General features: G+C 51.1%; 1 long non-coding RNA gene across 1 annotated transcript; it reads right to left on the reverse strand.

Moving 5' to 3' along the window:
• Nucleotides 1-4,387: 4,387 nt before the first annotated feature.
• LOC116572089 lies at nucleotides 4,388-14,888 on the reverse strand. The gene is made up of 3 exons (XR_004278121.1): nucleotides 13,729-14,888; nucleotides 10,512-10,598; nucleotides 4,388-5,408 (listed from the first exon to the last, which is right to left on the reverse strand). It is a non-coding gene; the product is annotated as an uncharacterized LOC116572089 (long non-coding RNA).
• Nucleotides 14,889-24,082: the final 9,194 nt, after the last annotated feature.

Genomic DNA, 24,082 nt, shown 5'->3' on the forward strand with positions numbered 1-24,082 from the left:
TTTTCTTTTCTTGTCTTCTTTCTTTCTCTCTCTCCCTCTTCCTTCCTTCCTTCCTTCCTTCTTTCTTTCTTTCCTTCCTTCCTTCCTTCTTCCCTTCTTTCTTCTTTCTCTTTCTTCAATGTCTTTCAGTGGTTGATATCCTGGCTGCCAGGGAGCTTAGAACCTAACACTTACACTTAGTTGTGTTACTCTGGGGGTCTGGATGCCTGTGTGGGTTTGTCTGTTGTTTGTTTGTTTGCCTCGGTTCTGATTCCACTTAACTTTTTCTTTTTTAATTCTAACTATCATGTTGCAAATGCCCTTGAACTCTTTTTCGAACAAACTGGGAATGTATATCAGCATGAAGAATATAGGAGAGCACTGAGAGGTGCCCTGTGGTTAGAGATTCAGCAGGGGATTCACTGGAAGACCCCTGACTCCTCAAACTGTGTGAGCTCGAGCAGATTACTTAACCTCTCTGAGACTCCATAATTTTAATCTTTTACAATGGAATTAGAAAATGCCGCTAAGCATCAGGAAAAATGCAAATTAAAATAAAGATGAGGGGCACCTGGGTGGTTCAGTCGTTAAGCATCTGCCTTCGGCTCATGTCATGATCCCAGGGTTCTCGGATGGAGCCCAGCACTGGGCTCCCAGCTCAGCGGGAAGCCTGCTTCTCCCTGTCCCACTCCCGCTGCTAGTGTTCTCTCTCGCTGTGTCTCTCTCAGTCAAATAAATAAATAAATAAAACCTTTGACAAAAAATTTAAAAAGTAAAATAACAACGAGATACCCTATCAGGTGCACTAGACTAAAATAGCAACTGACATTATCAAATGTTGGCAAGAAAGTAGAGCAACCAAATGATTTGATGTTCAGTGATTGGACCACACAGTGGTCAAGGCTGGTGGGAACGTAGAGTGGTATCTGGAAGTATGTGTGGCAGTTTCTTGTAAAACTAAACCTACGGGGTCCCTGGTTCAGTGGTTCAGTCGGTTGGACGTCTGACTCTTGATTTTGGCTCAGGTCATGATCTCCGGGTCGTGAGAGGGAGCACCATGTGGGGCTCCGTGCTCAGTGGGCAGTCCTCTTCTCTCCCTCTCTCTCTGCCTCTCCCCCTGCTCGTGCGCTCTCTCTCTCTCCCTCTAAAGTGGGTGAATAAATCTAAAAAAAAAAAAAAAAAAAACTAAACCTATAATCATTATATGATCCAATAATTCTACTTTAAGGAAGTTATCCACGATAAATAAAAACACACGTCCATGAAAGTATCTGTACAAAATAATCAGAGCAGCTTTGCTCATAAGAGCCCCCAACCAGAAACAGCTCAAATGTCCACCAGCAGACGAACAGATCAACATGCTGTCGTGTGTCCAAGCAATGGCATACCGCACAGCAATAAGAAGGGATAAACCTCCAACAGACACAAGGACGTGGATGTGTCTCCAAAATTTATGCTGAATGAAAGAAGCTGTATACCAGCCAGCATACACACTGTGGGATTCCGTTTATGTGAAGTTCTATTATAACCAAATGAATCTATGGTAGGAAAAAAAAAAAAAACCTGGAATGATTGTTGCTTCTTGAACATGCAAATTAATTAATTAGGAAAGGGAATGAGGGCATTTTCTGGGTAGATGAAATGTTCTCTAAAGTTACAGAGCTTGTGGTACTCAAATGTAGCTGTATTTGTCAAAACTCAGCAAATGGTATACTTCAGATTAGTGTTTTTCACTGTCAATTTACTTTTTTAAAAACGTACCTAACCAGGGGCGCCTGGGTGGCTCAGTGGGTAAAGCATCTGCCTTCAGCTGAGGTCATGATCCCAAGGTCCTGAGGTCCTGCCCCGCATCAGGCTCTCTGCTCTGCAGGGAGCCTGCTTCCTCCTCTCTCTCTGCCTGCCTCTCTGCCTACTTGTGATCTCTGTCTGTCAAATAAATAAAATCTTTTTTAAAAAGTACCTAACCAAATAATACATTCCAATTAATTATAGACATCCTGAACTAGTTGGTGGGGGGAATATATAGATGTCTACAATTTTACGTGAATTGCATTTAAAAAATGAGATGCACTGGTAGATGGGGAGACAGATAAATGAATCGGTCTATAATAAAACAAATATAGCCAAATGTTAGAGGTCGAATTTAGGGATGCCTGGGTGGTGCAGTCGGTTATGCGTCGGACTCTTGGTTTTGACACAAGTCGTGATCTCAGGGTGGTGAGCTTGGGCCCTGAGGAGCCCCGTGTAGGGCTCTGTGCTCAGTGCAGAGTCTGCTGAGGATTCCCTCTCCCTCGCCCTCTGCCCTCCTGCTCATGCTCTCTCTCTCAAATCAATCAATCTTTTTTTTTTTTAAGTTAGAATTTAGATGTTGGATATACAGATGGTTCACTTTTCTTTCACCTTGATGTTTGAAACTATTTGTGACACAAAAAATATTGGAGGTGCAGGGCTTGACAAGACCTGCCTCACGAGGTTGATGTAAGGACCAAGTGGGATGAAGTCTGCGTAGTGACCAGTCCAGAGAGGACACGCCATGCACGGCAACAGTCACCATGATAAGCAAAGACAGTGGACAGAGCATTTGGAAAGGACCGTCGGAGTGTATGAGGTATTCAAGACCCAAGTTGGCAAATCTTTCCCACGCTTACTATTTTAATTTTGGATCTGTTTGAATTGGTAATACTTGCATGGGGTACGAAATTCAAAAGCTACAACGGTGTACAAAAAAGGACAGCTCTTTACCTTTCTTTCATACCCCAGCTACCCGGTCTTGTGCCCAGAGGCAACCCATGGTCCCAGTTTCTTATATTCCCTTTTGGGGATATTCTACACAATATACATAATTTTTTTAAAAAGACTTTATTTATTTGACAGACAGAGATCACAAGTAGGCAGAGAGGCAGGCAGAGAGCCCAATGCAGAGCCCGATCCCAGGACCCCGAGATCAAGACCTGAGCTGAAGACAGAGGCTTTAACCCACTGAGCGACACAGGCGCCCCAATACACGTAATTTTGTATAGGTTTTTCTTTTTGTCTTTTCTTTTTGTCACGAGAACACATCTTCACATTTTGTAAAACTATCTGGGTGATACATAAGAAGCCATCCTTACTCTTTTATATGACTGCATAGTATTCCGTTGAATGAATAGACCAGCATTTATTTACTCAATCCCGTATTGATGGACGTGTATGCTGTTTCCATTGTTCACTAAATCTTTTAGATGGTGCCATTGCTTAAAGCCTTTGAAACCCAACCTCACACCTCTCAGTAAATGAGTCAAAGAACAGGGGGCTTTTCTGATCAAAACCCACAGCGCATCATTAAGTCCTTGGGCTTCTCACTCTAGCTTTTATTAAATTATCCCAATTTGTCCTTTCAAATAGATGTCTTTTCTTAAGTAGTGATTTACCACAATTAAGCCCCCCAAAATTAAATTAAATGAATTACGTCTCTTAGGTTGGGTGTCTGCAGGAACCGAGGTTGGGCGCAGTAATGGTCCAGATGCTATTAAAAGCAAAGGCAGGAGAATGTGCGCTGGGTTAGAAGGGAAAATTCATAGCTCCACTGATACGCCATGATAAATAATTATGAGTTATTAATTTTAAATTACATCTTTAATGCGTTGCATGATTTTAATTCCCCCTACAGTATTAATATCGGACTGGCTTTGATTAATTTAAAGCAGAACAGAAAGGTGCCAATTAAGGGGACTCGCTGGGAACTTTGAGGTGTTTATATCTGTCTCTTGATAGCCCCCATGGTGGGGGGCAAGGTCATTGCTCAAGGGAAGCTGGTGATTACCCACGGGAACCCAGGATGGGATGTGTCAAGAAGAGTGGGAGATGGATGTTAACCCTTTTTGTGTCTTTGAGTGCCAGGGAGGAGACAGATAAGGATGGAAAAGCAAAGGAGCTGAGTATGTGCTTTTAATGAGCCAAAAGATAGGTCAGAGTAAAGCTGGGCCTCCCACGGCCTCAGGGAGGGATCCACGGGCCAGGGCTTCTGGTTTCTGGGCTTACTGTGTCACTCCAGACAAGAACTTTGACCTCCCTATGCCTCTACGGACCTCAAGACTTGGAAAAAATGGGCTACCGCTCAGTAAATATGGAACCATAAATCCGAAGACTTCTCTAACCTGCTGAATGGTTATAGGGCAATCCTTGGGACAGCAGCCCCTGTCAGAATATGGCACACATGAAGATGCCCTTGGGTGGCCAATGACTAAACATATTTTATTTAATAGCTAAGGGTTCACGTCAAGGGATGCTAAAGAGAAATATGTAACCGGCCCACCGAACTCGTGATTTCAAAAATATTGTTGCTTATGTTGAAGCTAAAATTAAGTTAAAAAATAAATAAATAAAGAGGAACCCCAAACAAAATGTTGAGTCATACTTGTATTTGGCACGTGGCTGTGGAAAGAAGGAATAATGATGGTGATGAGATGAAGTTAGTGCTGTCAAATTAAGGCCATTACAGCCACGGGTGACAGCAAGCCCTCGGCTTGGGAAAGGCAGATAGAAGTTGATATATATGAACCGACGAATCGGAGGTTTCTAGTCAGCTGGACGGTGAGAGGGCGATGCCCGGTAGAGCAGCCCACTGTCGGGATCTGGTACCAAAGAGGGTGATTTGGGGCAAGGGAGGGGGACATTTTTTAATTCCACTTACCAGCTACGTGTTTACTGTGTACCCATCTAACTCCTGGTCTCAGGAGAGTACTGCTTCAGTTAAGGTTCGATCTACATTTAAGGAAATGAGTAATTCAAAACCCAATATCAAATAAAGCCTAGTTGTACGTGGTACGTGGCGATGGCAAATAAGAGTCATTATGACGCTCGTATGCAAGGGACGGAGGTTAGAGAATATCAAATTAATGTCACTATAGCCACAGATGATAGAAGTCCCAGTCAAGGCTCGAAATTAATGACCCTAGATGAGAGGAAGCTGAAAGAGAAGTCACCACAAGCCTGTGCGAATTTATCACCTCTCCCCCTCCACGACAGATCAGACCCGATAGAGCAAAGTGCTTTCCCGTTTGGGACATGCCATTCTTAGGACAGTTCTGGAGATGGGCAGCACCTAGAAAAGTGCCTGGTTCATGGCAGGTGTCCCCTAGAGGATTGTGGAGGCTGGGAAGGAGGAGGCGGGAGAGGGGGAAACCAGGAAGGAAGGGAAGGAAAGGTCGAGAACCAGGGTTCACCAACGCTGACATGATGACCCTGTGCCAGCGCAGTTCGAAGCAGTCTGCGTAGATCATCTCATGCAAGGTTGGCGACAGCCCCATGAAGCTGGCCTTCTCATCGGTCCTCATTCACCCATCAGGACACGGAGCTCAGAGAGGTGGGTCAGCCTGCCTCAGGTTACCCGGGCAGGAGGCAGTGGAGGTAGGCATCTTTACTGCAGTAGCGTTTGATAACCTCAGAGCCTGGAACAGAGAGAGGTTAGGCAGCCAGGCCAAGGTCATGTGGACATTTAACGACTTGGAATCCAGGCAGTCTGGATCCAGAACTTCAGCCCTTGAACACCAGCCGCACTGCCTTATACTAGAGATGCACGATGGGAAGACGGAAAAAACAGAGACCTAGCATGTGTCCGTCCTGAGGGGACTAACCCAGTGCAGGACTGAACTCAGGTAACAGGACCCCCTGCTCCGTATTCTTGTCATCACAGGTGGCTATGTCTATGTGACCCATTAGCACCGGAAAAGGGTCTCTCCATGGACAGAGTCCTGTCAAGCACATAGTAGGTGCTCAGTTCACGGCCTCCCCCAGCAAGGCTCTGCTCCTTCCAGGCTCAGATCCTTAGCCTGCTGGTCTCCCCCAATTGCCCCTTGTGCCTCCCCCTGCTCTGGGGGCCTCAGGAAGCCCCAGCCGGAAGCCCCAAGCTCAGGCTTCCCAGCAGAGTTGCAGAAGCGAGACAATCGCATTAGGTCCCCGGGGCGGATTTGGCAGCCTCGTCACGCCTTTGAAAGACAAGGATTGGCCGTTGGACAGCGGGAGCGGCCGGAGCTGGTTCCTGTTCAAAGCTCCTTCCTCCAGCCGCATTAAAGATGGATTATCATTCAGGGGGTTAGAGAAGGGTGAGTGAAGCCAGCCCTCTTCCCAGATAAGACGGCCACGCAGGTGGGAACTCGCTGGTCAAGGGGCAGCCGGGGTCCTGGACAACAGCGGGGGCCGCAGTAACAGCGGTGAAGACACCTGCCGGCCGGAGCGCTATCAGGTACCAGGTTCTGTGCTAAATGCTTTCCGTCATCATCTCGTTTTATCTCTCCCAGACCCAACAGGAAGCCGAGACACAGAGCCATGAGCTAACGAACCCAGACAATGCAGCTAGTGAATGGGCTGAGCCCAGATTCTGAGTCAGGTCTGACACACCTCTTGCTTCTCCCTTGCCTGTCCCCCAAAGTAATGAGTTAAGTATTTGTACAATTCGTTAAGTCCCTGGCTTCCCTGCTGCTTCACGAGTTCAAGGCCACTGTCCACACCTGTTCATCTCTTTTACTCCCGTTAGGACTCCAGAGTCGAGCAGAGCGCGTGGCATAGAGTGCGGGCACGATGCATATTTGCTGCATCAAGTCTGGAAGGAAGGAAATGGAGGACAGAGGGAGGGCGGAGGGAGGGAAGAAGAACAAGGGGAAAGAATAAACTAGAAGGAGGGGAGATACTAAGCAAAGGCCCAGAGGCTTGAAATGTGGGCACAAGCCTCAGGGCTGTGCTTACTGAGTCCTGGGCCCAGAGAGCAGGGACCCCCACTCCAGCCCTCACGCTGTGCCTCCCCAGCCACGGGACCTTAGACACATCAGTTTATTTGTTAAAGGTGGTCCTCAGTTTCCCCATTTCCCTGCCGCTGGGGGCTGCTCTGAGGATCACCTGGGAACAGGGGCTGTTCACACCCTGGCTAATCTGATGAGAGCATTAGGCCCCTCCGTCAAAGCTGATAGAACAAAAGGACAGTTCCCTCCAGCTTGGAGATGAGAAAGCCAATAGGGAGGGTGTTACGAATCTTAGTTCGGGAATTTGCTTGGTCTCTGGGTCTGTCTCCAGTCTTTAGTTTGGGGATAATGGTATGAGCATCTACCTTACAGTGTCTAGTGATGATTAAATGAGATAGGGTTTGCAGTGAGCTCAGGGCAGTCCCTGGCCGTGGTCAGCCATAACTATACAGTAGCTGCTCTCTGCAATGTTATTACATTCTAGAAAAGTCTGCCTGACAGCCATGTCGGGGACTGTGGAGGGAGCGAGGGGTTTCTGGAGAAGGTGGGGTTTGGAGGAACAATTGAGTGAGTTTGATTTTGAGGGAATGTCTTAAATACAAGCATTGAAGTCAGAAGGGAAAACGAAATTTAAGGGGAGCGAAGAATGCCTTTTTTAGGGTCTCCTGAGCAGAAACGATGTTACACATTTATACTTCATGTTGTAGTTTTTCTTAATTTTGGAGGAGACTATACACCACCCATGTGTATCAGCTACCAAGGACCACATCATGCCGCGTAACAAACAATCATAAAACCTTAACAGTGGCGGTCAGTGGCCAGGGAGCTCTGCTGACCTTGACTGGGCTCATTCAGGCATGGCCTTCACTCCCCAAGCTGGCTGACTAGTGTGGCTCAGCCCTGCTCCACGTGGCTCTCATCGTCCGACAGGCAAGCTTGGGCATGTCCTCATAGCGATACAAAAGGGCACCATCAGAATGAGCCCAGTTGCACATGTGACTTTTCAGGTCTCTACTCATGTCATATTTTCTATCCTCCCATTAGCCAAAGCCAGCTGGACGGAAGAACCCAAATTCAGAGAGGCTGAGGACTGCAAACTCACACGGCGGAAGGTGCAAATGGGGAAACAGATGAATTTTGTGATCTACAGAGTTCGACATTCAGCAAGTACAAAATGTAGATACTAAAAACCTCCCTCTGCTTCTAACTCATGGCCACCCCAGCTGTGGGGCTCTTCTACAGCTGTCCAGACATGTTCTATGATTTTTCCAACATTGTAATAATTTCTATGTCTCAGTGGCCCCTAACCCATTCCTTCCTATCCTTGTAAATTCAGCACCTGCCAGCAGTGTCGAGGCTGGGATGTCTTGTCCCTTCAGTCCTAATTCCCGCTCTGTCACCTGCTGGCAGTGTGACCGTGGCCCATCATTTCCACTCACTGAGTCTCACTCTCCTCATCCGTGAAATGGGCATAATAGTGTGTCCCTTGCAGGGGGTAACACAAAGTTTACACAGCGTCCCCGGACATGGCAGCTTCTAAATAAATGCCTTGTCATTATCATTGTGGCTCTTATTAACTCAGGAAGGCATGGACTGAGACACTGGTTTCAAGGCTTCTTGGATTCCCAGTGGGAAAGGGCTTTCCTTCCCACGGCTGGGCCCTGGGGGCCAGCTGACCATCTGCCAGGAGGGATTGCTGTTTAACAAGCTCTTGTAATCTTTGCTGTGATCACGACTCCCTTTCCAGTCTGGGCTCTCCTCTGGGGGCCTGCAGCCTCTTAGGCTAAGCCTCCTCCGCCGAGCTATGAATATCTGAGCGCCTGACCCCGCATTTCAATGTACCCAGCCTGTCCCTGGGCTCACGCGTGCTTCCCGGAGATCTGCCCCAGGAAGGCTGTTGCACGCTCTCCGCGTCCTTCCCGAAACCCCCACGTCCCCAGCACTAGAAATGCCTAATCATTTCGGTGTTCCACTCAACAAGCATTTCCTGAACACCCGCCTCTATGGCAGCCCCTGCCCCAGCCCTAAGATGCTTGTCAGTGATGTCTGACTGCTGCTTCTGAATCTGCAAGACCTTGTCAGGACTTCTTAAGAAAAAGGTTCAAATGCTCAGCCAAAAACTAGGGTGCTTAGACTCAGTTTATGCTTAAACCATCAGTTGGTTCCCAGGAGTCCCACAGTCCTATCTCAGGGAAGCTTAGGCAACCTTCTTACACAGGTGACTGATGGAGAAGGTTGATGGACAGGTGACTCAGGTCGAGCCTGGAAAGCATGAGGGGGCAAGGATGGGGTAGGAGCTGAGGAGCCCAGCTAAGATGGGACTGCACAGGAGAAGTCTCGGCCCAGCCTGGGGTTCTGGGACGCAAAGAGCCCTGCAGAGCGGATCCGACCTGACCCACCTCAAGGCAAAGGAACAGGGCTTTAATACCCGGACACAAGTCAGTCATTGACTACAGGCCACCTCGGGGTGCTTGGGGAGGTCATATAACTCCCAAGGTAGCCCCTGGAAGCAGATGCGATCCCCCAAGGGCAGCCCTGCAGGGAAAGTCGCAGGACTGAATGCTTACTAGTAGCCCCTGCCACCCCAGGGGGAGGTGGGCACTCTGTGTCCCAAAAGAATGCCCATGGAAATGGGCCGGCACCCTCTCTACTCTCAGCATCTCCTCTTGATGCAAGCATTATCGTTGATGGCTGTCCCTGAGCTGGACGGAGGTGGCTGAAGGTGAAGGTTTGGCATCAGATCAAACCCAGTTTCTAATGCTGCCTCCACTGCTCACGAACTGTGTGACGTTAGGAAAGTCACTCGGCCTCTCTGGGCTTCAATCTCTTTACAAGAAATGGAGGGAATATTCATCTCGGAGAGGTGATGTGGGGACCACCATCTGGCCAGTGCCTGATTCCTCTTGAACACTCGATCATGATTTGCCAAGGGCAGAGTGTGGATTTGAACCCACAATTCCTTGGATCCTAGCCCAGTGCTTAGTAATATCCAGAAAACTCTGCAGAAAAACCTCACAACATCTCTGATTCTCTGTTTTCTCAGCCGCAAAGTGAGCTGATAGTGCTCCTGCCCATTTCTCTAGGACTTTTAGAAGGTGTAAATGCCAGTTTACAAAATAATCAGCTTTTCAAAGCTGGAAGAGGCGGCAATGAGCCGACTTTCCACCTCTTTTATTTGGAGCCATTTTGCAGATGAGTAAACTGAAGCTCCAGGCAGTCAAACAACGTCCCTGGGGTCCTACAGCCTGCGTCAGAGCTAAGATGGGAACTTAGCTTCCCTAGCCCCAGGGTTCCAGAGTCCTCTTCAGAGCAGGTGCACACCCTCCACCCCCCACCCCCACCATGATCCTGGGCAAGCATAGTCTCTTCTGGCCTCTGCTCCCCACATCTAGAAATCAAAAGGGCACACTAGATACTCCCCACACCCTCCTTGATTTTGAACATGTCTTGTCTCCAGGCGTGCTGGGTGGTCCAAAAGCCCAACACACAGTAACCTCCCTTCAGCGGCAGCTGACAAGAGTGGGGGGTGGTGGCGGGGAGGGAGCCAGTGCGTCCATTTTATGGGTGAGGAGACTGAGGCCTGTGAGGGCTTGCCTTCAAGTGAAAAGGACCCCCTGGGCCCACACACCTGCAGTGCCACTGGGAGGGCTGAGGAAGACCAGGGAAAGAGAAAGAGGGAATCCAAGAATTGTATTTCCCCCACACAATCACATTTACCTTAATCCCTCAGCTCACAGCCAAGTTTCTGTATCTTGATCATTGGAAACTTCCCATAGATTCGCCACTCGATTCATTACCAGACGAAAGTAGTCCTACCTCAAAAACTGGTGTCGGCAGGAAGCTGCGGGGTCCGGGGTGACCGCGGGAGGTGCGGCTCCTTCATCACGGCTGTGAGGACAAGGGCTGTGGGACAAGACAAAGGGGCAATTACAGAGAGGCCCATGGGGGTCAGGGACACGGGGGTATCCCCACCCCATCCTATGGGCTAGAAGGCCCGGCCGTCCCAGTGTGTGCCTGTGAGGAGACAGGGCCTCGACCCCGCAGATCCCGAGGTCATCTGGGGCCTGGCAGGACGGGGAGGAGGCTGAAAGATGGGGCGGAGCCGGAAGACCTGCATCCCCTTGGGGCTCTGATGTCTTACTGGGCAGAAGGCGCAATCCCCTTCCTGAGAACACACTCTTACTTTGAGTGACGGCCCCACCTCGGTGCCCTTGGGTGGGAAGGCCGCCTCTTTCCAGCTCGGTGGTGGGCATGCGATTGGCACTGCCAGTCCCCAGCTGCCACCAGCACTGCCCCGGCTCAGGGGACTGCCCTCCGCCGACAGGAGCTGACTCCTGGTGGTCATGAGTCCACCCCACTCGGGGCAGCCGATGGCATCTGACACGGGCGTGTGGAAGCCCGGCCGCCTTCCTCAGGGACAAACAACGTCACGGTGCAATTTATGCCCCAGAGGCCGCGTGGGATCAGAACACTGCCTCAGTCCCTGCCCCGTCCTTCTCTGCATCCCACTTCCCAGTCCCCCTGGAACACCGGGCTGAGGTCAGTGGCTCAGAGGCCAGGCCCGACACAGGTGGTGGAGGAGTTCTGTCTCAGGAGCACAGGGTGGCTTGGCCGGTGTGGCCAGAAACCTATTGCGGCTGAAGCCCTGCCTAGTGGCGGCGGTAGGGGACAGACCTGGGGGAGGTCAGAGCCTCATCTCGGGTCGCAAAGCCCTCCACCAGAACATATGACCTGTCGTCTGGGAAGAAGCATCGGGGGGGGGGGTGCGGTGGGACAGGGAGACAAGATGGCTGGCGGGGACACAGGGAGAGGAGTGAACTGGAGAAGCCTCCTTTGTCCGCCAGCAGCACCGCCCATGCTGCCGAGGGGCCAGGCAGGGGCTGCGGGGGCCGAGTCACGGGGCCCCAAGCCATACAGGGCCAGCGGCGCGGTCCTCCATGTTAGGGGCGCTTGGTGTTCCGGCAATGACAGAGGACACTGAGACCTGTGCTCCTCCCAGCTTGGGGCAGCTGCAGGACGCCTGTAAGCTCCAAAGGACACCTGGATGCTATCGGGGGCTGCTGGCTTTAAAGGTCATCTCCAGACAGAGAGACTCTTCTGGGTGGCCTCGTCTCCCAAATATAGATGTTCTGGATTGAAGGAAAAAAAATGCCAAAGGCCATCCTGTTTCTGCCTGCTTCTCAAAAGGTCCTTGGCCCCAAACCTGCATTAGAAAACAGGTGTGGTTCACATTGGCCCACCCCTGCCCTCCAGACCAAGAAGCCAAGACCCGCTGGCTCTGCAAACCGGGGGATCATGTTCCTTTATCACGTCGTTTCCCAGTCCGGAGACAGCAGGTAAATGGGCTCTTCTCCCTTGCGTGGGTTTGTGATAAGGGCGATGTCAACTCACGCGTTCCTGCATAAGTGAACTGAACACCTACTACGTGCCAGGCTCGGTGGCTCTAGCAGTGCACAAGACAGGTTCCCGAGTTTGGCTGGGGCTGGAGGAAGACATAAACAGGTAAATACACAACCCGTGTGTGTCCGGAAGCCAGTAACAGGATGAACCATGCAGAGGCCGGGCACTTCTTTAACTTTGGGGACAAGAGAGAAAGTCTGGGTGCTTAAAGGGACAAGCCGAAGAACCCCACCCAGTGATCCGTCAGGATTCCACCAAGGAGGAAGAATCCCTCATTCAGAGGCACGAGGCACTGGGCATACAGGCATGAACAGAACAAAGATCCCTATAGACACGGAGCTCTTGTGGACGCCAAGGACAAACGCCACACAGGTACACTGGGGAGTGTGTGTCCTTAGAAACAGCTGCGGATGTGCAGGAAGGCTCCGCCGGGGCCAGGAAGCACGTGGGGCAGGCACCCAGTGGGACAGAAGACAGGGAGGGTCCCCGTTATCACCTGGCAACTAAAGGGGCAAGTTCAACGTGTCAGGGAGGGCCTGAACTTCAGTCACCTCCTCTGGAAAGTGGGGAGAACAGCGGATCCTCGTCCACACAGTTAAAATTAACCTAGTATATGCAGAAGGTGCTTAGAAACAGCACTAAGCCTCCTTGTAAGAACGAGTCACTCTAAACTTGCATTCTTACTTAAAATCAAGGGAAGTCAGCTACACCCCGTTCTCAGCCTCCATTTCTGCTGGGGGTGGGGGCAGGGCGAGAAATACCATATGACATAGCAATTCCACTCCCACGTAGACCCAAAGGAATTGAAACAGGTACTCATGTACATATAAACCCAGGTTCACGGCAGCACAAAAGGCAGAAACAACCCACATGTCCGTCAGTGGATAAAAGGATAAACAAAATGTGGCGTATCTAGACAACGGATTATTTTTCAGCCTTAAAAAGGAATAAAATGCCAACGCATGCCGTGACATGGGTGAACCTCAAAAACACGAAGCTGTGTGACAGAGGCCAGACGCAAAAAGTCACACAGTGAGTCTATGTATATGGAATGTCCAGAACAGGCAAATCTATGGAGACAGAGAGTAGATCGGTAGTGAAATAGCAAATACTTTGCTACAGCCAGCATGGAGTGTGCCTGTTTCGTCACCTGCTGTCACGCACCAAACATCTACTGGTTAAAGGCAGTGGCTTGAAACAATGATCACATTTATTCTGCTCATGAACACGCAGTTTGAGTCGGGTTTGATGAGGTCCAGCGGCTGGGGCTAGAATCATCTGAAGGGTGCTGTCTTAGCCCAGCCCGCCTGCTATTATAGAGCACCATAGATTGGGTGGCTCATACAGAAATGTACCTCTCGCGGTTCTGGAGGCTAAGAAGTCCAAAATCTGCTAAGAACCACTTCCCGGTTCAGTGACGACCAACTTCTCCCCGGGTCCTCACATGGCAGAAGGAGCAACAGAGTTTACTAGGGTTCCTTTTATAAGGGCACCAATCCCATTTGTGAGGGCTCTACCCTCGTGACCTAGTCGCCTCCCAAAGGCCCTACCCCCATATACCCTGGGAGTTGTTTTCAATGTGTGACCTTCAAGAGGACACAGAGATTCAAATGGTAGCAAGTGGCTCACTCACCTGTCCGTCGGTTCATGCTGGCTCTTGGCTAGGACTTCAGCTGGGAATGTCAACCAGAACATCTAGATGGGGCCTCTCCGTGGAGCCTGAGCTTCCTTGCAAAATGGCTCCTGGGTTCTCAGGGTGAGTGTCCAAGAGAAAGAGAGAGTCAGGTGGACCTAGTCTTGGACATCGTGCGGCGTCATTTCTGCTTCATCCCATTTGATGAGGTTATCACAACGTCACACAATGTCCTTAAGGGAAGGAAAATGGACTCCGCCTCTTGACTAGGCTGCAGTGAGGTTCTGGAAGAATGCGTAAGATTTGAAATATGGCTGTGACCGTCTTTTGGAAACGACAGTATGGATACCACAGTATCCGTCAGAGAAGGTCCTAGCTGGAGGAGAAGGCAGAGTGTTTTGCAGGTCAGGGGACAGGACTGGGTGGTAATAGGGCGCCCTTTGCACCAATTCCCCCTCTTGGATTCTGTCCCCCCAAAAGTCACCTCTTCCACTTCTTCCTTGGCCACTCCTGGACAGGAGCTTCAGACCCCCCCCCCCCCCCATCACAGGAAGAAGCCAGGATTCTCTGACTCAAAATAACAGATTGTGTTCAGCTCAACCCGGTTTTCCTCTTCTGGCCCGTTTCTGTTTTCCGGGAAAAAGAATAGCGGATATTTTCTCTTTGCAGGGTGGGGGGGCGGGGGGAAGATGCTGAGTTGTCCAAAGACGCCACCCCCTTCCAGGGGCTCCCCATGAGCTGAGACAGGTCCCAGCCACCGCCAGATGTTTCCACGCTGAAATAAAAGACAGTCAGAAGGTCATCGTCTTAGCAGTGGCAGCTGAGATTTCAGACTTGATCCGTCCTCCAAGCCCTTCTTGCCAAGACATAAATACCTAAGCTCCTCTTGGACACACATTAGGTATCTCGTTCTGAGGCTCTTCTGGTCACTAATGGCAAAAACACAGCTCAAAATTCCTAAATAATTAAACAGGGGGAGCATGTAGGGAAAAAGCCAGAGGAAGTCCGGTGACCCAGAGGGCTGCATCCAGGGCTCAGATATTGCCAAGAATTCATCTCTTCCCAGGTCGACAAGACTTCATCCTCAGACAGTCTCCCTCAACAGGGCGGCCCGGGTCCTGCGGGGGTTAGAAACCCTCGTATCCTTCCAGTCCCGTCACAATCTCCAGGCAATTGCAACCCAGTTCGGGAGCTGCATCTCCTTGGCCTGGCTCCGGTCACGTGGCTGTCCCTGGCCCAATCAAGGGTCTGGGGATGGAGTGCTCTGATTGGGTAAAGCCTGGGCCACCTGACCAATCCCAGCAGGCAGAAGGGCGGGCCGCGCTGAAACCACGCGGCCTGAGCACCCGGATGGGGAGAGTTTCCGAAAAGAAGGTCGATTTGCTGTTTGTTTAGGAGCCGGTGTCGTTCGACTGGTTCAGACCAGTGGGGGTGACTGTCCAGGCTGGGGTGGGTGGAAAGCGGCAGACGGATGCAGCCCCTCCTATGAAGGATTTTACCCTTTGGATGGAGTGAGAAACGCCCAGGAAACAACACTGGGGCAGGAGAAGAAAAACAAAAACAAAAACAAACAAAACAGGGTAAGCAAAGGTGAAGATGTGTTGGTTAAAACTCTACACCCGAGGGCGTCCGGGTGGCCCAGTTGGTTGAGCGACTGCTTTCAGCTCAGGTCATGATCCCGGAGTCCCGAGATCGAGTCCCACATCGGGCTCCCAGCTCCACGGGGAGTCTGCTTCTCTCTCTGACCTTCTCCTCGCTCATGCTCTCTCTCACTCAAATAAATAAATAAAATCTTAAAAAAAAAAAAAAAAAAAGAACTCTACACCCGAAATGAGATCGTTCATGAATAGCACTCATCAGGCGGGGGATGGATGCTGTCCAGCAGAAAGAGGGGAGCCACAGGTGTGACTCTTGAGTTTTCCACTGGCCATATTCAAGAGAGAGAAAGTAAAAAGAAACAGGTGAAATTAATTTTTTTTAATATATTTTACACAGCCCAGTAGTAGGATATGGTTTCCACATATAATAAATTTTAAAAAGTATTAATGAGATTTTTTTTGGGGGGGGGGAACTAAGCCTTTGAAACCTAGTGCACAGTTTTACTCTTATCACCCATCTCCATTTGGACGCCCCAGTGTCGAGCACTCCAAGGCCACATGTGGTTAGTGGCCGCTGTACTGGGCAGGCCAGCTCCAGACCCTCGCCGCTCCAGCTGTGGTCCACCGACCCAGGGAGATAGAAATGCAGAGTCTGGAGCTCTAGGGCACGCCTCCTGAGCCGGGGTCTGCACTGAACCCTATGCTTCCCAGGTGATTCCTTTTCACGTGGACTTTGAGACAAACCCACAGTGTCCAAAAGAACTTTCTGCGGCGATGAAAATGTTCCGTGTCAGCTCTGTTCAATGCGGAAGCCACAGCCTTGCAGTGGTTCTTGAGCCCCTGAAACGGGACTGTGCCACAGGCAACTGAATTTTTCATTTCATTTCATTTTAATTTAATAAGCCAGTGGCTACCTCTTGGACGGCACAGACTTGAATCGGTAGAAGTGCTCCGAAATCTTTGCTATTGTAATTAGCATTACCCCGTTACTTGTGCAAGAAGGGGAGGTGAGTAAAATGAAAATGTATTCAGCCACACGGACTCATTGTTTATTCTGGAGTAGGTGTGTAATTGTCCTCATTGGACAAATTTGGAAAGTGAGGTCAGGGACTTGTTCAGAATTACATAGTAAATAATAATGGTCATACTGGGATGCTTGGGTGGCTCAGTTGGTTAAGCATCTGCCTTTGGCTCAGATCGTGATCTCAGGATCCTGGGATCAAGCCCCACATCGGGCTCCCTGCTCAGTGGAGAGTCTGCTTGTCCCTCTGCCCCCCACCCCACTCATTCTCTGTGTGTGTGTGTGTGTGTCTCTCTCTCAAATAAATAAATAAAATATTTTAGGGGCGCCTGGGTGGTTGTTGTTAAGCCACTGCCTTCAGCTCCGGTCATGATCCCAGGGTCCTGGGATCAAGCCCCGCATCAGGCTGCCTGCTCGGCGGGGAGCCTGCTTCTCCCTCTCCCACTCCCCCTGTTTGTGTTCCCTCTCTTGCTGTGTCTCTCTCTACCAAATAAATACATAAAAATCTTTTCTAAATAAATAAAATATTTTTAAAACCATTGAAAACATAAAGTTCATGCTAACATACATCACCAGGCAAGGCCATCTGTGGTTCAGGAATTCTATATATTTGGTTGTTACGTATCATAACTCCCCAATGTGTAACAATACTATGTTACACTTGCCATTTTAACAAAGAGGGTTTGGGAGGCTCGGAGAGGTGAGGCGACTTGTCCAGGGTCACACAGCAACTGAGTGGCAGAGTTGGGTGTGGCCCTAGGTCTGTCTGTCTCCCCAGGTTTCTCCAAGGCTGTACCCATGTTTACCCCGAGGAGCGGCGAGGCCAGACGCATGCTCAAGGGCTGTGCAGCCTGAGGCAAACAGTGGATACCCTTCAGCCTAGAGATGCTGCTCGGTAGTGGGGGCGGGGGGGGTGTTGCGCCACAGTGACCTCCGGAGACCCCCTCGCTGCCCTCCAGTGGGGCCGTGGCAGATGCCAGGCACACACTGCCGCCTGCACGACCCTCCACGGGCTGTCTAGAGCGGAGCTAGGTCAGCCCAGGCTGCAGGCGGCAGGCACCAGGGGACGTGAGCAGCGTCTTGAGTAGCTGCTGCCGGCGGCTGCGGCCGGCATGGTCCAAGCAAGCCCATGGAAGCCGGCCTTCCGCCTCAGTCTCTGCTGCGTGCTTGTATTTAAAGCCTCGCTCCATTTCCAAGCAAATGTGGGTGCTGTGTGTTTGTTTGCCTAGTGACAGAAGGCGGCCTCCCAGGGAAAGACGCCCCCCCCTTCCTCCCCCTGCATGCTCACACAACCCGCCCGATGCTGCCTGGCGGGACAAGCCAGATGATTAGAAAGCAGACTGAGGTGTAAAGGCAGCCTCTCCTGCCCTCGCCATCCCCCGAGGAGCTCGTCTCCAGTCAGTGGGAGCCAGCCCAAGATCCAAAATGCTAAAAGGACAGAGGCGTACCGTCCCTGCGCGGTCATGGTGGCCCCCCTGGGAACTCAAAGATGATGGGGTCTGCTGCCCTGAAGGCAGGTCTGCCTGGACATCTGTGATACAGGGGGTCAAGCATGGGTTTGGAAGTTTGGACTCAGCTCTGTGATGTCCGCATTGCGTGACCTTGGGGATACAAAGGGCTTGACCTTCTGAGCCTCGGTGTCCTCATTTGTACAGTGGGGATATGAAGTCAACTTTGCCTGAGGTTCAGAAAGGAATCAGTGAAGGAGTATGTGTCACCAGTGGACCACAGTGCTGGTATACAATAGGTCCTTAATAAAAGATAGGAGTCCACAGCCTGGAAGGTGAAGCTGCTTCCTCTTTAAGCCTCTGGAACTCACCTCCCGGGAGCAACAAGGTCCTGATCCCAGGGAGAACTTAGTGTTGTGCTTATACTATCTCACTTAATCCTAACCACAACCCTTGGAGCATGATCAATCCCATTTTATAGACCTGAAAACTGAGGCTCCAGAAAGTTCGATCGCCCACTATGGGTCTTGAAGCTGCTAAGCATTTGAGCTGGGAGAGCAGTCAGGCTTCAGTGGACTCACAGTGCCAACCCAATGCCCTGTGGCAGACCAGAGCCCAGGCGTCCAGCTGGGCCACCGCTGAGCGTCGAGAGTGGTGGCTTTGGGTGACTGAGATGTCTGCCCCTCACAGATGGAAAGCCGGAGGGAGCCGGTACAGACTGTCTCTCACACACTCACCCACAGCTGCCTTCGGCTGCTCCTGCAACGTCCTTGCCCACCTGCTGGGGACGGCTGTCACCATGGTAACCGCCGAAGGCCAGCTGGCCTCAGGTGCGAGGAGGCACCGAGGCCACCTTGAGCCCTGGCCCTGGTGCCCTTTGACCACTTGATGATGTGTCCAGCCCGGCAGCCGCTGGAAGTCACCAACCCCGACAGCTGGGTGGAGAGAGAGACCCCGCAAATGCCCCACTGGCCTCGTCCCCTGCTCCTGCATCCAGGGTCCTTCTTCGGCCCCAAGGATGCCGCTGCCCTGAGGTCTGGGGTCCTTGGCCCGAGAAGGGCTAGAGGCCTCAGCTCTGTGGGCGGGAGCAGCTCGGCAGTCACAGCTCGGTGCTGCAAATATTAATTATCTCCTAACGACTCCCCAGGCAGTCATTATATCTCAGCTGCTGGCAGCTGTTCCTAAAAACCTACCCAAGTCATCTCCGGGCGGAAGGAACCTGCCCCGGTGGCCAGAGGGGTAAGCCGGGCCCTGCGAGCACATGGGGGCAGGACGGCTCGAGGACTGAAGGGGGGTCTGCTGCCCTCCAGGGCGGCAGTGAAGGGGGGCTGCCGGGTACTGGAGCAGGCCGGAGAGACAAAAACTTGGGCTGCAGGGATGCCCAGTCTTTGCTGAACACCATTTGTATTTATGGAGCCCTTCCAAAGTGTTCGGCGCTTCCACGCTGGTGCTCGCTGTGGTCCGCAGACCCTGCTGCCTCAGCATCATCCCCTGCTGTTTAGAAATGCACAGTCTGGGGGCGCCTGGGTGGCTCAGTCATTAAACATCTGCCTTCAGCTCAGGTCATGATCCCAGGGTCCTGGGATAGAGCCCCGCATGGGGCTCCCTGCTCAACAGGAAGCCTGCTTCCACCTCTCCCACTCCCCCTGCTTCTGTTCCCCGTCTCGCTGTCTCTGTCAGTCAAATAAATAAATAAAATCTTAAAAAAAAAAAGAAAAGAAAAGAAATGCACGATCTATTGAATCAGAAGCATTCAAAAAAAAAAAAAAAAAAGAAATCCCCAGGGGATTCGTGGAGAGGCTGAAGCTTGGGAAGTGTGGCTCGAGGGCATGATCCCTTTGAAGACCCCCCCCCCCCCCCGCAAGGCCCAAAGGAGAGGTACTGTGATGCTCTCCACTGGCCAGAAGGACTAGGGCTTCATGATGCGAATGACTGGCCCAAGGTCACACAGCTAACAAGGGACAGAGCCTCAACTCGTGCCTCTCTCCGGCAAATCCTCTCAGAGCACCAATCCCACAGCAGCTGCTGTACTCGGTCCCGAGGCAGGGCCATCTTTCTTCCGTTCCCAGGGGCTCAGCATCCCGCCAGCTTTCTGCTGGTACCATGGGGTTGCCGTCAGAACTCAGACCCCGCCGGGACCTCCCAGGTAATGTGCCTTGCCTCACACAGAGGCGAGGCACACATATCTGACCATCGCGATCAGTGGAGAAAGCTGCCCCCTTGAATCCCCTTTTCCAGATAAGGAAATTGGGGCTCGGAAAAGGAAAGGGATGTCCACCAACCAAGGGGCTTGTCTAAATAAGTAAAGATCAGTTTTGCCTCTTCTTGAACCTCAGCCAAGCAGAAGCACAGAGCATATGCCTTAAAAATTTTTTTTTATTGAGATACAGTTCACATACTATACAAGTCACCCTTTTAAAATATACAACTTGATGGTTTTTACTATATTCACATCTTGTAAAACCCTTACCCCGATCGATTTTAGAATATTTTGTCACTTCAACAAGAAACCCCATAGCCTTCAGCCATCACCCCCCACACACCCCATTCCCTCCAGCCCCCGGCAACCCCGAATCTGCTTTCTGTCTCTCTGGGTCTGCCTATTCTGAAAATTTTGTATAAATGGAATCATGCAACAGGTGACCTCTTGTGTCTGGCTTCTTCCACTCAGTAGCGTATTTCCAAAGCATACCCAGTTGTAGCAGGAGTCAGTACTTCGTTTCTTTTTATGGCTGAATCATATTCCGTTTTGCATGTGGATTTACCCATCCGTCAGTGGGTGAACAAGAATGTGCCTTCTTGGGGCGCCTTGGTGGCTCAGTGGGTTAAAGCCTCTGCCTTCCGCTCAGGTCATGATCCCAGGGTCCTGGGATCAAGCCCCACATGGGGCTCTCTGCGAAGCGGGGATCCTGCTTCCTCCTCTCTCTCTCTCTCTGCCTGCCTCTCTGCCTACCTGTGATCTCTGTCTGTCAAATAAATAAATAAATAAAACTTTAAGAAAAAAAAAAGAATGTGCCTTCTTGGTTCTTCTTTCACTCAATATTATGTCTGTTGTGTGTCCGTCCGCACTGCAGTCCACAGTAATGCGCTCGCAGCCCACCCTTCCCGTTGCTCTGTTAACATTCCATCCCGTGAACACAACCCTGTGCATGACCCAGCGTCCTGTTGTGGGACATTTGGAGCTTCCATTTCGGCACCGTTAGGAGGGAAGCTTCCGTGAAGATTCTCGTACTTGCCTTTTGCTGATCTTCTTTCCGTTTGCTCTGGGCAAGTATGCCACTGCTGGCCACTAGGGCAATGTGTTCAGCATCTTTAAGACTAAAGAGAGAGAGGGGCGCCTGGGTGGCTCAGTGGGTTAAAGCCTCTGCCTTCAGCTCAGGTCGTCATCTCAGGGTCCTGGGATTGAGCCCCGCATCCAGCTCTCCGCTCAGCAGGGATACTGCTCCCCACCCACCCCGCCCCGCCTGCCTCTCTGCCTACTTGCAATCTGTCTCTGTCAAATAAATAAATAAAATCTTAAAAAAAAAAAAAGAGTAAAGAGAGAGAACGGGACTCATAGTTGGATTCCAAACGGTATCTTCTTATAATAGCATCACTTTGTTTTCACTGTGTTTTCATTCGTTACCTTTTCTTTATGGCAAATTGATAGTCCATGTACAGGACGGTTCCTCAGTTTCCTCTTTAAAGAATGCATTTAGGGTTTGTTTGTTTGTTTGTCTGTCTGTCTGTTTGTTTCTTAGTCCAAAGCAAGTCTTCAGTAATAACAGTACAGGTAGTGTTCAGACAGAGCAAAAGTTGTGAAGGAGACACCCGATCGATGAGGTCTGGGAGCTGGGAGGAGGCGCCGTGGGGGTGGTCAGACAGGCCTCCCAGCAGGGGAGGGACAAAGCTGTACCTGGAAGGACAGCCAGAGGTCCGAGAGGATGATGAGGGACAGGCTCCTTGGCGGGAGAGGTAGCAGGCCAATGGGTGGTCTCCATGCCGGCCAAACGTCACTGGGTCTACATCCAGGTTCCCCCGCTCCAATGCTGTGTGGCCCCAGGGACAGCACACCAGCTCTCCAGCCCTCAGCCATCCTGTCTGTTAAATGCAGCCACGGGGCTACACGAGATGCTGCAACCTGGTTCCCAGACCAGAAGCCAGACCACAGATGTGTATTCCTTTGCGGTGCCTTCTAACAGGTCAACCTCACAAATAAGAAGAGGCATTTTTTTAAAAAAATGCAACCAAGCATCTTTCAACAACCTAAAGTTCGGGCAGCAGTGGGCTGCCACGTCAGGGTCCAGCAATTGGGCGGGGCCGAGTTGCAGCTCTTCTCATAGGTCCTGCAGGATGCCCCAGTCCCCACCCCTCCCGACTGCCTCTCTGGTTACTGAAGGACAGAGTTAGTGACACCCACCACTGCATTTCCACTCCTGCTTTTCCTCCGTATACGTGAAAGGGACCTCTTTCTCATACCTGGTTCTCTAACGAAAGACGCCAGCCGATTTTCCTCACACACAGCCGTCTTAGACCTCTCCCACCAGCGGACCCCCTCGAGGCCTCTGAGTTGGAGACCCCTGACTTTTATGATTTATAGAGTCCCACGAGGTCGGAGAGTCTCCACGTGGTGATGAATCTGGCCACAGGACCCTCTAGTAACTTTTGATGACGGTACAACCATTTTGTGGCAGACAACCAGAACCAAAACCCCAGAAGCAGTCATGAACATCAGGTCCTGGGCAAAGCCTGGGGTCTGTCCCATTCACTAGCTGCGTGACTTTGAACGAGTCACTTCTCCTTTCTGTGCCTCAGTTTCCTCATGGGAACCAGACAGTTCCTCGTACGGACACATTTCTAATTCTCAGGATAGAGCCTCCAAGTGCCAGGCACATAGTAGGCCTTCAGCACGGGCAGATGGTCTCTGCGGTCATTATCGTGTCTCCCAGACCAGCCAGGCCTGCACGGAGACTCCCCGAACGGCCACCCAGGCCTCTGTCTCTTCCATCCCAGAGCGGCTGAGAGGACGTGCCAATAAGTAGCTAGTTAACTAAATAAATGAATGAGGCAGGTCTATGCTGATATAAATCTCTGGAAGAGAACATTTAGACACTCCATATTCGAGCTGGATATCATTTAAATTACCAGACTGCCTCCTCAGCCCGTATCCCCTTATTACCGTGTTTTTAAAGCTCAGAGCTTAATTGCACACCGCCACAGCCTTTGCCCATGGCGCCTGTGGAAATTAGAGGCGGTTGCCTGCCCACTCATTTGCAGCCCATCACCCCCTGGCCAGCGCGCGGCCTGGGGTTGGGGCACTGAGGGACACATGTGTGAGAAGTGGGGTCCAACGGGATGGGGCCAGGAGTGGGCTAAGAAGGGGGCTCCTCGATTGCCTCTGCCTCCATCCTTGCCCCCCACTGGACCATTATCTGTAGAGCAGCTGGAGTAATCCTTCAGTATAAATCAGATGATGTCCTCCATCCCTGTTTTGACTCCCAGATCCGGGTTCACTCAAGTGAAAAGCCAACCTCCCCATATAGGCCCTCCCTCAGTGCTCTGTGGGAGCTAAACCCCTACGACCTCTCTGATCTCCACTCCTCACCCCTCCTTGCCTACTCGTCCTAGCTAACTGGCCTCCTCCTTATACCTCCAACAAGTCACTGTGCCTCAGGACATTTGCACCTGCTGTTTGCCCCCACCCAGCATGCACTTACCCAATACTTTCATAGAGGGCTCTTCTACCTGCTTCAAGTCTCTGCTCCTACAGGCCTTAACTAAAATATATCTCCTCTCCCAGAATGTGTCTGCCCGTTCTGCTTTATTTTCCATCATAAAAATTTGTCATGCATTTGTATTATACTGTAGTTATTTGTCTCTTTGTCTCTTTTACACTCTCTTCCGCTAGAATGTCACTCTATGAGGGCAAAGGCTTTGGAGAAAAAGCAGGGAGCAAAGCAGGGCCTTCGTGATGCCTTAAGGGTAGGAAAGTGACCCAGTGGCCATCGAAAGAATACACACACTGTGATTATTGGGTGACATTCCTAAGTCACCTTTACACACTTGGAATCTTTAAGTTCCCATACCCTGTTCTGCAGAAGTAATGGGAGGGAGCATTTGATGGGGAAATTGAGGCTCAGGGATGTGATGGGGCTTTGTGGAGGTCGCACAGTAAATCGAGGGACACATGTCTCCTTCACTCTCTGATGAAAATGTACAATGGTCCTCCCTCTGGGCCTTAGCCCGGGTTGCTCCCCCACCTGGATGCCCTTTACCTAAACCACCCTCTGGAAACCCCTCCCCTTCCT

This window comes from Mustela erminea, chromosome 13 (assembly GCF_009829155.1).
Source record: "Mustela erminea isolate mMusErm1 chromosome 13, mMusErm1.Pri, whole genome shotgun sequence".
Classification (NCBI taxonomy): Eukaryota; Metazoa; Chordata; class Mammalia; order Carnivora; family Mustelidae; genus Mustela; species Mustela erminea.